A 13,492-nucleotide genomic window follows, 5' to 3' on the forward strand; every position below is an offset into this window, starting at 1 on the left:
AAATGTTGACTAAATCCCTGAAACCTAATATATGTTCCTATAACGCTCTTCTCAGTGGGTTTCTTAAGGAAGGCATGTGGAAGCATGCCCAAGACATCCTTGACGAAATGGTTTATCAGGGGACACCACCTAATGCATCAACTTTCAGAATACTATTAGCAGGATTTTGTGAAGGTAGACAATTTGATGAAGTGAAAATGATGGTTTGCAAGATAGCTAGCCATGGTTTTCTTCAGCTCTCTTCATTGGAGGATCCACTTTCCAAAGCATTTATGGTCTTGGGGTTCAATCCATCAGCTGTGAGGTTGAAAAGGGACAATGATGCAGGATTTTCTAAAACAGAGTTTCTCTATATCTTGGGAATGGTCTCTACTTATATACAGACCTGGATGAGTACGATAAAACAGTCGCCAGGGTCCTTGAAGATTCCATGATACCTGATTAACTCACTAGTAATGCAGAAGCAGAAATACGGTCATGGAAATTTTAGAGCGGCATTGGAACTGGTAAATGTACATTTCCTTTACATTGTGCGCTAATGAAAGGGTTTTGTATGACAGGCAACATTCAAGAAGTATCCACTCTATTCCAGGATATGTTTTTGAAGGGGCTACTTCCAGATGCAGAAATTTATAACATGCTGATACAAGGGCATTGTCAAGTTAAAAACATGAGGAAAGTTGAGAATCTACTTGGTATTATTATAAGAAAAAATTTAGGCCTCTCAATCTCAAGTTACCAGAATTTGGTGCGCTTGATGTTTTTGGAGGGTAGGGTCCTTCCTGCGTTGAGTCTGAAGGAGCTTATGCTTGGACAAAGATATTCAAATGACCTCATCATCTACAACATTTTGATATGCTCTCTTTCTGCAACAGGGAACAGTTCACTTGTAAATAAAATATTAGATGAATTGCAAGAGAAGGAACTGCAAGCCAATGAAGTCACTTATAATTTTCTTGTGTATGGATTTTCTGACTGTAAAGATGTATCAAGTACTGTGCAATGGCTGTCTATGATGATTTCTAATGAAAATAGACCTAGTAATCAGAGCTTGAGAGCAGTAATTAGCAGCTTGTGTAATGTTGGTGATCTTGGAAAAGCCTTGCAGTTGAGTCAAGAAATGGAATCAAGAGGTTGGGTTCATGGTTCAAGCATCCAAAATGCAATTGTTGGGGGCCTTCTTTCCCATGATAAGCTTCAAGAAGCAGAAGATATGTTGGACAGGATGGTAGAGAAATGCCTAATTCCTGACAATATCAATTATGATAATCTAATTAAGTGCTTTTGTTGGTATGGGAGACTGAACAAGGCTGTTGATCTTAAGAACACAATGCTGAAGAAATGAAATGTTCCGAATTCTACTAGTTATTATTCAGTAATTCAAGGTTTTGTACCCAGAATAGATTGGATGAAGCTATGGATTTTTAGACTGAAATGTTGTGTAAGAATCTTAAGTAGAGCATTAACACGTCGGGCATGCTCATCCATGCTTCAGCCAAAATGGTCGAACTGCAGAAGCTGAAGATTTTCTAATTTCTATCCTTCAGGTTGGTGAAAGTCCAACGAGGGAGATGTACTCCACTGTAATTAATAGGTATCGCTTAGAAGACAATCTCAATAAGGCATCAGAGCTCATTCAAGTGATGCAACGAAGGGATTATGAGTCAGACCTTGAGACACACTGGTCCCTTATAAGCAATTTCAGTGACAAGGACAATTGCGACAGCAACCAGGGCTTTCTATCAAGGCTTCTTTCTGTAAGTGGATTTGCTGGGAAAAGGGGTTCCAACGCCAAGGGGTAATTCGGCAAACATGAAACTGGGATTTTGAGTGCTATTCAATTTTTTTTTTTTTTTTTTTGTTATGTTGTAAGTTGGTTGTGCTTACAAACCTCATACTAGTCTAAATTTTAAGATTGCATTCGGTGGTGCTGGTACTCGGATGTTGTCTGAGGCTATTGCAAAGTAGGTGATCAAGTTTGCCAGTCTTAATTGAAAGCTCTAACTTTATTCAGAAATGTTAAACGTCAATTTTCATTTTCCATTCCATGTCATGGCCAGAATGATCAGTTATCACGTCAATAGGCTGAGTTTTTTCTGAGGTGGTCAGCTTTGGTGAGACCCCAAAATTTGAACTAATAAAATAATGCAGTATAGTTTTGAAACCTTCCTACAGCCAGTTGGCATGGAACAGTGTATTATACTAATTTTTTAACAAAGACGAAATTCTTCATGTGTTCAGTGTTTAGCTTTTGTTACAATATGTTTTACATTGTCATTGGTGATGATGCTATTGCCAATAAAAAAAAAATCATTTGATATAGCTGCAATCTGTTTAGTCATTTCTTCGACCACCTAGTACACGTGCCTATATAAACATAGAAACTTCAATGACATATGTTACTGAAGATCTTCTAGAGTTCTAGAGAACCAGCTTCGAAGCCTGTCAAGTTTCTAGGTTATAATCTATTCTAAAACAAAGTTCACAAGAGGTTATGTAAATATTTACACTTTTACAACCAAAAAAAGAAAAGAAATAAACCCTGAAAAATAATTGCTGCAGAGAAACCAAATCCTAAAGAAAATATGCAGAATTAAAATTGAACCCAATCAGCAAAAATTTCAAAACATTCAAATGCACAAATGGGTGTGCAAAACTCAATTTTGGATTAAACTAATTCACCAGACAGTTCTTTCAAACAATCATTTCAGATGGTATGCATAGAAATCCAAAAGAAACAAGGCAAAAGCGGGCATGCATAAAAAGACAACTGAATTAATTGAACCCACCAAACAATAATGCAAAAAAAAAAAAAAAAAAAACAATCGAATCCACTAGTGGGTATGCACAAATTTCAATTCCTGGATAAAATTAACTCACAAGCCAGTTGTTTGAGGCAATCAAGTTCATATTTGGAATAAATGAATTAAAAGAAAACTAGATTTTCATAGAGAGATGAAGTAATCACTCACCAATCACCAACCAGCAACCAGTAAGGCAAGTTCTGAACAGTCTGACATCTGGCTAACAGAGAGCCAGAGCACACCAAATACCCAAGAATTAGAAACACAAGAAGCAGAGTAATGTACCAACCAAAAGCAGAAACCAAGGAGGGAGCTTGTTACAGGCAATACCACACTCTCTTCATTTGCTATCATTGGCCACTTCAAGTAGTGTCAGCAGCTGCTGGTTGTAACCCAGAATGTATTTGATTTCAGAGGGTGCTCTCTGGGTGCGTTGCTGGTTGAGTCTATGACTTTTCTTTTGTTGTGTCGGGGTTTATGGGTGAACCCTGGGATTTTTTTTTAAAATAACTATAAAATCCAAACAATATCATTAGTTAGGAAAAGTTTCAAACATATTTGGTTAGTAACAATTCGAGCTCAGAGGAGGCAATTTTTGGGTTATGAAATCGAGTATACTATACTTGAGTTCCTGTTTTGCCAGTAGCTAAGGTGACCAGCGTGTCCATGTAGGCCAGAAATCGAGTTCTTTGGACTTAATTTGTAAGCCTAGAAACCGAGTTTATTGGACTTGTTTTGTAAGGCAAGAAAACGAGTTCATTGAACTCGGTTTGTAAGCCCAAAAACCAAGTTAATTGAACTCAGTTTAAAAGCCTAGAAACTGAGTTCATTTGACTCGTTTTGGTTTAAAGCAAATCGACTTCAGTGTACTCGTTTTTGTCCACCTGTCACTCATCGCACGCACTCAAAAAACTCAACTTCAAAACAAAAAAACGTTCAAAACACACAGTTCAAAACACACGCCCTCACTCTCATTCTCTCACTCTCAGTCTCTCAGTCCCTCTCGCTCTCTCACTCTGATTCCCTCTCACTCCCTCTCACTCGCAGTCTCTCAGTCCCTCTCGCTCTCTCTCACTCTCAGTCTCTCAGTCTCACTCTCATTCCCTCTCGCTCCGTCGTCGTCTCTCAATCTCAGTCTCACTCTCATTCCCTTTCGCTCCGTCGCCTTCACCCCTCTCACTTTGTCGCCGTCTCTCAACTTAGTCTCTCAGTCTCACATTCATTCCCTCTCGCTCCGTCACCGTCGCCCCTCTCGCTCTGTCGCCGTCGCTCCGTCTCCGCCTTGCTCAGTCTTTCTCCCTCAGTGGTTGGCTCCGACTACCTCATAAAAGTAAGGGCTCTCTCTTTTTTCTAGGTTTATTGGTAGGATGATTGGCATGCATTGATTGTACTTGATAGATTTTGGGTTTAGTGGTGGGTCTCTTATTTCATTAGAGGAATTAGAGGAAGAAGAAAGTGGAGGAGATCAGTTGTAAGGAATTAAAGGAAGAATAGAGTGGATTCGGGTTTGGGTTTTTGTGGTGAGTCCTATCTAAGTACGGGGATGATGAGTGTTGATAATGACTGGTCAACGCAAAACATAGAGTTTTGATTTCTGAAGACACTCAAACAATAGAATTAGACAATTAGCCAATTACAATTTGTACATTGGTACAATTAGTCATTATTATTTTTTTTTTTGAAGAGTATAAATGTTTGTTTATATGTTTCAATTTTTTCTTTTTTTTTAAGATTTTGGGATAAGCATGATCACCCCGTACTCTTTTTTCTTTTTTTTTTCTTTTTTTTTTTTTTATGCAATGCTTTGTGTGAATTCTTTGATTTTTTTTTTTTTTTTTTGAATTGATATTTAGTTTTTGTTTCAATTTCTGTTTGGATGACGAGAAAGCAGAGGGAAAGGGGAGGAACGTAAAGATTTTTTTACTGGGTTTTGTGTTTCACTTTTGTTTTTTAGTACCTGAATTTCTCCTCTTATACCAACATTTTTCTCTTAATACTATTATATGAAAAACTAACTGTAAGCATGTTCAGGAATAGTTGTGAATCTGATAATAATTTGTATTCTTTTGACAAAAACTAAATGGATACATTATTTAGTTGACAAGGGGAAGTGTTTTTCCTGGATATAGGAATAACCCAATTTCCCTGCCACCCCTCAGTTGGGGGATTTTTTTTTTCCCCATAGGCTATTTTTACGGATTTTTTTAGAAAATAACTATAAAATCCAAACAATATCATTAGTTAGGAAACGTTTCAAACATATTTGGTTAGTAACAATTCGAGTTCAGAGGGGACGATTTTTGGGTTATAAAATCGAGTATACTGTACTTGAGTTTCCTGTTTTGCCAGCAACTAAGGTGGCCAACGTGTCCACGTAAGCCAGAAATCAAGTTCTTTGGACTTAATTTGTAAGCCCAGAAACCGAGTTTATTGGACTTGTTTTGTAAGCCAAGAAAACGAGTTCATTGAACTCGGTTTGTAAGCCCAGAAACCAAGTTAATTGAAATCAGTTTACAAGCCCAGAAACTGAGTTCATTTGACTCGTTTTGGTTTAAAGGAAATCGACTCCAGTGTACTCGTTTTCCTTTCGTCCACCTATCACTCATCTCACGAACTCAAAAAAACTCAACTTCAAAACACAAAAAAATGTTCAAAACACACAGTTACTCATTCCCTCACTCTTACTCTCTCACTCTCAGTCTCTCAGTCCCTCTCGCTCTCTCACTCTGATTCCTTCTCAATTTCATCCCTCTCACTCTCAGTCTCTTAGTCCCTCTCACTCTCAGTCTCTCAGTCTCACTCTCATTCCTTCTCGCTCCGTCACTATCTCTCAATCTCAGTCTCACTCTCATCGCTCCGTCGCCGTCACCCCTCTCACTCCGTCGCCATCGCTCCGTCTCCACCTCGCTCAGTCTTTCTCCCTTAGTGGTTGGCTCCGACTACCTCATAAAAGTAAGGACTCTCTCTTTTTTCTGGGTTTATTGGTAGGATGATTGGCATGCATTGATTGTACTTGATAGATTTTAGGGGGGTGCAGAGTTTGTTGCCACATCTGATACTCAGCATATGTGAGGAAATGATTTGTTCAAATTTATGTGAGGAAATGATTTGTTCAATTCAAGAAAAATGTAAGATTTTGATTATGGTCATCTAGCTGGCCTTCAAGAAAATGTGCTCGAGCTTTTTTTTTTACACTTGTATACTAAATGTTCTTTACTTGTACTATTTATTCAAAAAGTTTCTCATTCTGTCAAATGTAATCTGTGTAAGCTAAAGATTTTGCTTGTACATTTTAATTCTTCCATTGCCTTAAATGCCTATCTTCTTACTAAAAAACAAGGAGAATTCAGCTCTTTAGCTAGTATTGATCATGACCTGCTGAGTCACATTTTAATTGATCATGACCTGTTGATCCTTGCCAATTTATGTTCAACATGTGCTTATATTACTCTTGACTCCCTAAACTTCGTGCAGTATGGCTGCTATTCCTGCTCAGAGTCGTGATGAGTTCGGACCTAGTCCCATTGAGAATTTGGTGTTAAGGTTTCTAACAACTCATCGATCGTGCGCTGTTTGGGAAGGCAAGGTAAAATTAAAACCGACCACGTGCTGAATATTCTCTTCTTATCCTTTTACATTATGTTGATTTTTTTTAATTTCCATTTCTAAAATTCTAAGTTTGTCAATGGTATTACTAGGTTTGAATGCATAGTCATGCCCATTAGTTGGGTTAAGTTAGATTGGTTGACTGTTGCTATGAGAGAGATGATATATATATAAAAGTGGGACCTATTTGCTATGAGAGAGATGATATATATACTCGATACAGGATATAATTCTTTGTTACTTGGAGTTGGATGCATAAGTTGATGGCTCATATATAATAATTAACATCCTTCATCCCTAGTCTTTGTAAGTACTCTTTATACAGTGAGAAACTAAGAATATTGTTTATTCTCTGTATAGTGAGAATTGATGAAAATAAAGACAAGATATTAATTTTGTGGCCTGAAAGAAACCTATCTATGAGCTCCAAGTTATTTTGGTTTAGCTTTAGAAACATTCCCATGTAGGGTCCCTAACATATTATAGCCCCCAAAGCTTAACTTGATTTTTTATTTTAAAATAAAACATGTGAGTCGTATATTTTTATCTCAACTTTTAAGAAGTATAAAAAAAGAAAAGAAAAAGTGATGTTAGATATTTTACAAATTTTATTTTTAAGTCTTAAAAATTGTTGTGTCACCTATCACAATAACTAATTCAAATATTCATTTATTATCTTGTAGCTGTGGAAGTGCCACCAAGTTACATTTTTTTTTTAGTTTCTTAATTTTGTTTCCACAACAATGTGTAAGCTTTTTGTAGTAAAATTTGTAAAGATTTGAGATTTGGGAGATATAGTTGTTATTGCTTTATTGGTAGCTAGTTGAGTTTTATAAATGCTATTATGTAGCTGCGCAAGAAATACTTATTAACTGTAGTTGAAGAGATTGACCTAAACTCACGTGTAGTCTTAGGGGAGTGCAACTCCACTTTCAAAATTACATAAGTCCCCCACGAGTAACAACAAAAGCGTAGCCATGAATTTTTATTTAAGAAGGCCGATTTGTAACATTGATATAATAAACATAATTTATAAGTCTATTAAATACAAAATTATCAACTTCAATATATCATCATATTCTTAAACATTAATGAACATACAAAAGCTATTTAATTCACTATAGACAGACAGAAAAATATCCAAAAAGAACGTTTCACAGCAAAATCATGCATAAAGACAATTTTTCATGTAATAAAAAAAATTCATTTTCTATATAAACTATCATATTATTTGCCAAAAAGTTCATCATTTATTCTATTATAAAGTCTTATTTTTACTAGTTTCATAGCTAAAAAAACTTGTTTTATAGTTGCCGTAAAAACTGAAAGAATCAACACATAACAAATTAATCTATCAATCACATTCTAAATTTTAGACTTCCGAAAATTTCTAATCCCCTACATAGCTTAGATATTGTCCCCCTATTTATGAAAATCTGGATGTAAACTTTGTCCATTTCGAATATGAGTTTTACATGGCTCTCTTTGCTGGACTTGGTTGATGATGACCATGGCATCATCTACTCAAAGATGACTTCGTATAAACCAATCCCAACAGCAAACATAATCGCACATTGACAAGCCAAAGCTTCCACTTCCTCCACTGTTTGTGGTAGCAGAATTTCTTGTGATAAGGCCCTAATAACCCTTCCTTCCGAGTCTCTAATAATCACTCTGATCCTTGCTGCTTATTTATCTTTGAATATAGCACCATCAAAACTTGCCTTGTAAAAATTGATTGCAACCTTGTTTATCCTCTCCAGTTACTTGGAATTACAAGAAACATATTTACTCCATACCTTGCCATTTGAGAGATCATGAGTAATTTCTTTGTGTCGATCATGGAAATACGTAACAAGTTTGCTCCAAGTGAATTCAACTATTACAGCAATGGGTAGGCCACAGGCACCTTTGAGTACTCCATTGAAGCACTCCGAGACATTGGTTGTCATAGCCCCATAATGGTATCCACCATCATATAGTTGGGTCCACATTTCTAAATCCTCTTGCATTAGATATGTGTATGGCATGATGGATGAGTCGGGCTCATTTTCCTGCCGCTCGGTTCTCCGTTTCTTCCTAAAGGCCTCGATCTCGGCTTCCTTGATAGGTTGCATGTACAACTCAAATTTAGCTTCCTGAGTAGCATACCCTGCTTGCAAGGCCAATGACTTTAAAGTGGCGTCCAAAAAATGCATGTTGAAGTTGCTAGCAACATGTTGAAGGCAATATCTGTGAACTACTCATACTCATCCATCATCATCTCTAGGCCAGTTTGCAATTGCATTTTGAATACCCTTATGTCGGTCAGAAATTATGTTGATGTCCTTATCTACTATCACATCCCCCAGTGCATTCCTGAGGCGTTCTAAAAACCACCTCTAACTAGGCCCTGACTCTTTGTCCACAATGGCAAAGGCGAGAGGCAAAACCTTGTTGTTGGCATTGGTGGCCATTGCAATCAACAACACCCTTCAATATTTACCATACAAATGGGTCCCATCAATACTGATCACTGGCTTACAATGTCAGAATCCTTCAATGCATGGAGTGAAAGCCCAAAATACATAGCGCAATATTGTATCACCGAACTTGTCCCTGGGTATGGTGTGACACCAGAACTGAGTGCCAGGTTCTTGATCCAAGTATGCCAACAATAACTTTCTCAACCTTTGGTAAGACTCTTCCCAATCCCCAAATATCTTTGCAATAGCTCGTTGTTTCGCATCCCATATCTTATAGTAAGAAAGCTTATGCCCATAATACTTCCCTTTAATGAAATCTCTGAGGTGATAAATTGTTGCCGTGTGTTTTTCTTGCAACAATGGAATAAATTCTACTGCAAGAAAATTACAATCAATCATTCTACCATCAAGGGCCATGGCAAGGGGTATACAACTATGAGGACCCCTATAAGATGTGACCATCCATAGTCCATGTTCAGGCTTCTCGACTGCCCCAACGTACCATATGCATGACTCATCGACGCATTTCACAGATAGTCTACTTTTGGTTGACCTACTAGTGATAATGTTTCTGTTATGCTTTGCAGCGTAAATTGTTACTGCACGTTTCACCCCCTCTTTATTTGCAAAAATCAACCCTTTCGCAAAATTCATGTCCGCATTCCAAGAAGAACCAAATGCTTGCTGAACAACTTCAGGATCAACCATATTTTCCCAAGTATTTTCATAAAATGATGAGGTAGGAGTTTCATAAATAGGGGTCGTATTTGTAACATGTTGAACTCTAACATTAGCGTCCGCATCATCTTCATCACATTTAGCCATATCATCAACATGAAGAATGGGAGTAATTTCATGGTCATCAAAACCCCTGTCAAAGTCGCCATTGTCAATCCTCTCTTCGTACTCATCTCTATCGTCAACATCTTCCCCAACACAGTCTTCGTCTTCATCTTCAACTACTGGAACTGTAGAGGATTCACCTCGATGTGTACAAAATTGATCTTCATATCTATTTCCAAGTTCGCTCTCAATTGTTGCTGGTGTCTCTTGAAAAGGGGGTGTATAGCCTCCCAATGTGGTGCATCGATCATCTAAGACTGCAAACTGTAGAGATGTAGTTGTTTGTACAATTTCTTCCTCTACGCCAACTTCTGCACGGGGGTCCAAAGTGACGTACAACTCAAAATCTGCTGCTTGTTCCCATTTTTGCATCTTACTAAACATGAATTTCACATGTTTGTCCTCTGTTATCTCCATATATCTGTAATTAATGCATTGATTGAGGACTTCATATGGAGAACGAAAAGTAATATGTATGTCATGCAAAGCAGGGTTCACTTGCAACTCTGCCATAATTTTTACTTTCAACTCATTCAAGGTCTTTAGCTTACGGCATATCATCATATAGTAGCACTGGATACCCAGACCTTGAAATGAGAATCCGTCATAAGGGTTGGCATTGGTAAGGGGTCCACTGTAGTATATATTTATATGGAAACAATACTAACCTCAACCAAATTTGCATATACTCACCTTTAGTAATCTTACAAAAATAGTCATTACCAAATTCATATTCTTTACAAATTCCAAATCATTTTAGGGGCATGACTTTCAAAACCCATTCAAATAAGTTATGATGAACAAAAATATTATATACCAACCAGTTATCATTGAAATCTCTGTTACAAATCCTAAGAGGTATATCTTGAAATAATTTATGGTAAAAAGACTACAAATACTATCTTAGGTATCAAACTCATAATCCATTTCATATCCATGATAAAGACTTAGAAGTACTAAATATTCCTAACAATTGATCACAATATTTAGTACTAAATATTCCCAATAATTAATCACAATAGTAATTTTTTAAAAAAACTTAGCATATTATCACAATATTTACACTAACAAACAAAACAAATATTCTCATATGTTGTAATAACATAATTAATCCCAATATTTGGTACTAAATATTCCCAATAATCACAATATTAATTTTTTAAAAAAAAACTTAGCAAATAATTTAATCACAATATTTACACTAACAAAAAAAAATTCCCAATATGTTGTAATTTAATCACAATAATTACTAGTCATTATAGATATCTTTTTTTAAGTAGATTCATGATCTTATATAAATGTGTATATAATGTGTCCAAAAAAAAACTACCAAATAATCACAATATATTAACAAATAAATTAATCACAATATTTACACTAACAAATAACAAAAACAAAACTTTTCCTAATATGTTCTAAATTTTTCTTCAAACAAAAACTAGCAAATAATCACAATATTATAAACACATTACCTAAGATGAGTGTTGTGTGAGATGAGTGTTTTGTGAGTGCAAGTGAGAGAGTAGGAAAGTTGTTTATGAAGAGGAGCTGTTGTTTATGAAGAGGAGCTGAGTTTCTGAAGAGAATATAATAAAAGAGCTGAAGGTGTGAGACCGGGTAAGGAGGAAAACAGGTCCCAGCTGGGACCCACGACAACATGTGGAGGGATGAGGACCATTCTTGGAAATCGAGTCCAAAGGACTCGATTTCCAGCTCAGTACATGTGATCGTCTGCCATGGGATGAGACTGGGATGAGACTGATGATGCTGTGGAGATAAGACAGGAGACTAGAAAATCAAGTCCAATGGACTCGTTTTTTTATGCATAGAAACCGAGTTCAGAGGACTCGATTTCTATGTATAAAAACCGAGTCCAACAAACTCGGTTTCTATACATAGAAACCGAGTCCTCTCTGGACTCGGTTTCTGGCCTACGTGGACTTTTGTCCCACCTTAGTTGCTGGCAAAACAGGGAAAAAAAACTACAGGAAAATCGAGTCCTCTGGACTCAAATTGTTAGAAACGAAATTAGTTTGAAAGTTTGCCTAACTAATGATATTGTTTGGGTTTGATGGTTATTTTCTAAAAAATCGCCCTATTTTTACTAACAATTTCGTTATATGGCTAAAAAGCAAGCTAATTAGTTAAGTAATATCTCGATTCTTAGATACTTGAGTTCATTGAAAGGCTCAAGTTCTAAGACATGGCAAAAGCTGACATGGATAAAAAAAATCCACTTAGAACTCACGTCTCCAAGACTTGAGTTCCTTAAAGAAACTAGAGTCTCAGAGACTCAATTTCCTTCCGAAAAAAATAAAATAAAAGAGATAACACATGAGACTTAACTGAGTCTCATTCCCACTATCTTCATTGTTTCTCACATGGATAAAAAAATTTACGTGGAACTTTTGTCTCCAAGACTCGAGTTCCTTAAAGAGACCTGAGTCTCTAAGACTTAATAGAAATAAATAAATAAATAAATAAGGATAACACATGAGACTTAACCAAGTCTCATTCTCATTCCCTTCATTGTTTCTCACTCACTCTTCTCTCTCTGTCTCTAACTCTGCCTCTCTCATCTCTCTCTCTGTCTCTCTCTCCATCCCTTGTGTGATTTGCATTCTTTATTACGCTTTTTTTTTTTTAGGTAATTGATACTTTCAATCTATTCATTTATGCTTTGATTTTGTGTTGTTAGGCTTTTGACTGAACATATTTTGGTCCGCGCGCTCATGGTTAAATTTTGTCAATTGGATTCCAATAACGACAACGGTGTTAGCAGAGAAGAGCAAGAAGAGGCATTGGTGGCTCTGATCGAATATCGCACCCACGAAGTTCAACATGTGGTATTAAATTTATTTATTTTTCCATTGGGAAAATTTTGCAGTAACTTCTTTTGATGTATGTTATACAATGCTTGAATTAATGACTGAAGTACACTTTTGACACTTTCAAGTACAAGTTATTTTTTACAATTTAGGTTTAAAAATTTGTATTTTGAACCTTCATATTTGATTTTGCTTTCATTTGGCGATTATCACCCATGTCCCAAATAAACTTAGATACATCTAAATGTACACAAAATCCTTGTGAATTGTAATCATTAATGTTTGGGGTGAGTTTGAGACGGTGGCATAGCTTCCCATCTAATGGAGCAGCTGTAGCACTCTTAGAAAAGTTTCTTTTTTTTTTCTTTTTTTTCTTTTTTTTTTTTATGAAACTCTTAGGAAAGCATTAAAATAGAAAGGTTTATTAAGATAAATATAAGTACATAACCCACTACAACTACAACTTTGCAAACCAAATATGAGAACATCCCAAAGGGATTAATATATTCACGAGTATCCAAAAGCCATGATTAGTCAATTAGTTTCTGACAAAGAAATAATAATTAAAAATGATTGTGATCAACTGATTAAGAAAATAAAATTATATAAAAAATCAAAGCATGTTCTAGATAATTTCTAGTGCTTATAAGCTATAGTTTCACAAGGCATGGTGAAAATTTGTTATACCAAGATAGTGCTAGTGTTATTCTAGTTTACCAAAAAAAGATAGTGTTATTCTTGTTTAGAAAATCCAAAATACAAAACAATGTTGCGTCTGTATTTCAATTGATTGTCTAATTACAAGCACTTTTTCCTCTCTCTCTCTCTCTCTCTCTCTCTCTATCTTACTCAAACAAATGATGACGTGAAGAAAATAATGGCTAGGGCTTAATGTCATATATGCAAATTTAATATGTTTTTCCTGTTTTCTTAATTTTTGTTACTT

At 36.0% G+C, this 13,492-nt stretch overlaps 1 protein-coding gene and 1 pseudogene across 1 annotated transcript in view; one reads left to right on the forward strand and one right to left on the reverse strand.

The window, feature by feature from the left end:
* Positions 1-3,259, reverse strand: part of LOC112001126 (pentatricopeptide repeat-containing protein At1g66345, mitochondrial-like) — a 7,136-nt gene extending 3,877 nt beyond the window's left edge. Inside the window, 1 exon segment of the mRNA XM_065779857.1 lies at positions 2,973-3,259. The gene's annotated coding sequence lies outside the window, so the exon portion shown is untranslated.
* Positions 3-1,802, forward strand: LOC112001129 (pentatricopeptide repeat-containing protein At5g15280, mitochondrial-like; annotated as a pseudogene).
* Positions 3,260-13,492: the final 10,233 nt, after the last annotated feature.

Source organism: Quercus suber, unplaced genomic scaffold (assembly GCF_002906115.3).
Source record: "Quercus suber isolate HL8 unplaced genomic scaffold, Cork oak 2.0 scaffold_219, whole genome shotgun sequence".
Classification (NCBI taxonomy): domain Eukaryota; kingdom Viridiplantae; phylum Streptophyta; class Magnoliopsida; order Fagales; family Fagaceae; genus Quercus; species Quercus suber.